We start from the raw sequence: 2,111 nt of genomic DNA, 5'->3' as shown, positions 1-2,111 counted from the left end.
GGCTGGCTTTGAACCACATTCCTCAGATCTCAGTCTCCTGAGTAGCTAAGATGACAGGTGTGAGCCACTGGTGCCCAACAAGGTTCTCATATTCTGGTTCAGCTTTTTTTGCTTACATCTGGTGTTCTACCACTTGAGATATGCCTCTATTCCAGCTGTTTTGCTAGTTAACTGGAGATAGTCTCATGGACTTTGCTGCTGCAACTGGATTGAACCATAATCCTCAGGTCTCAGCCTCCTGAATAGCTAGGATTTAGGTGTGAGCCACCAGTGCCTGGCTGACCAACTGTATGCTTTTAGAATTGAAAGTGACTATGGATTAGGACCCCAATGAAAAGAGGTATATACTGATGAAAGAATCATATGTAAATAAAACTTAAGTCACTTCCATGAAGATCTGTTAAACGAGAAATTAGCCTCTTGCAGAAGGTATATAGTACATTATAATACAACATCAATTTTCCTTGAAGGTTCTAAGTAGTATACTAAGAATCCTTTCCCATTTTTCATTCCAAGAAAAAGAGAAAGACACTTAAAATTTGTCTCTTTAGAGTGATGGAGGGGGCTGGGAAGGTGGCTCAGTGGTAGAGTGCTTGCTTTGCATGCATGAGGCCCTGGGTTCGATTCCTCAGTACCATATAAGCAGGAAAAAAAAGCCGGAAGTGGCACTGTGGCTCAAGTGATAGAGCGCTAGCCTTGAGCTGAAGAGCTGAGGCACAGCGCCCAGGCCCAGAGTTCAGGCCCACGACTAGACCCCCCAAAAAAAAAAATAGAGTGATGGAGTATGAATAATTTTGGAGTGTATTGTGTCTATGCATGAAAATTGCATAAGGAGTCTAAGGAACTGTTATATAATACAGAAAAGAAAACAGGAGGCTAGTGTGACTAAAGGATAACATAGTATGTGTGAAATAACATGGTGAAACCTTTCTCATAATTGATACATAATTGAAATGATGAAAAAAAATTTTCTCTTTGAAGACTGTGTAGCTCAGATGGTAGAGTGCCTGCCTGTCTTGCAAGCATAATAAGGCTTTAGTTCAAACCCCAGCAAGGGACAGTGTTGAAGATTGTCCTTTAAAGGTGCCTTATTAGAAAAATTAGTAAAGGGAGTTTTTAGTAATACTAATTTGACAGTATGTAATTTTAGGCAAGTTGTACTCTTGCATATTTGATAGGTCATGAATATATCTTTCTATGCCAGTCAACACTTTCAGGAGCACTCACACATCTATAGTCATTTTTAGGAAATGCATGAAATCTTTTCTATTACAGTGTTCTATGTAATTGTCATTAGATGATAACACCTCACAATGGAAGAAAAGTTATTTTGGGAATGCTCTCTACCAGAATTGTGGAGTCAAAAAACATCTCCCTGGAAGTAGAGATCTGGCTCATGTTGTAGAGCACCAGTCTTATGTGGAAAAAGCCAAGCAAGAGCATGATGTAACTAGTGCCAGTGGCTCATACCTGTAATCCTAGCTTCATAGGAAGCTGAGATCTGAGGATCACAGTTCAAGACAGCCCAGACAGAAAAGCCTGTGAGACTTTTTTTTCTCTTTGTGCTAGTCCTACACCTTGAATTCAGGTCTGGACCTTGTTCCTGAGCTCTTTTGGCTGAAGGCTAGTACTCTGCCACTTTGAGCCACACCACCACTTCGTTTTCTGGTGCTTAATTGGAGATAAGATCATCATAGACTTTACGGCATAGACTGGCTTGGAACCATGATCCTTAGATCTCAGCCTCCTAACTAGGGTTACAGGCGTAAGCCACTGGTGCCAGGCAGACTCTCTTATCTCCAATAAACCAACAAAGAGCTGGAAGTGGAGCTGTGTTTCAAGTGATAGGATACTAACCTTGAGCACAAAAGTTCAGGGACAGTGCCCAGCCCTGGGTGAAAGCTCAAGGATCAGCATACAAACATGCATGTGCGCACACACAGAGCTTCCCTCATAGTTTTTTGTTTTTTGGTCCGGTCGTGGGGCCTGAACTCTGAGCCTGAGCATTGTCCCTCAGCTCTTCAGCTCAAGGCCAGTGCTCTTCCACTTGAGCCACAGCGCCACTTCCAGCTTTTTTCTTTTTGCTTATGTGGTGCTGAGGAATCGAACCC

This window comes from Dipodomys ordii, unplaced genomic scaffold, assembly GCF_000151885.1.
Source record: "Dipodomys ordii isolate 6190 unplaced genomic scaffold, Dord_2.0 Scaffold50, whole genome shotgun sequence".
Lineage (NCBI taxonomy): Eukaryota > Metazoa > Chordata > Mammalia > Rodentia > Heteromyidae > Dipodomys > Dipodomys ordii.
This window is presented reverse-complemented; position numbering follows the sequence as displayed.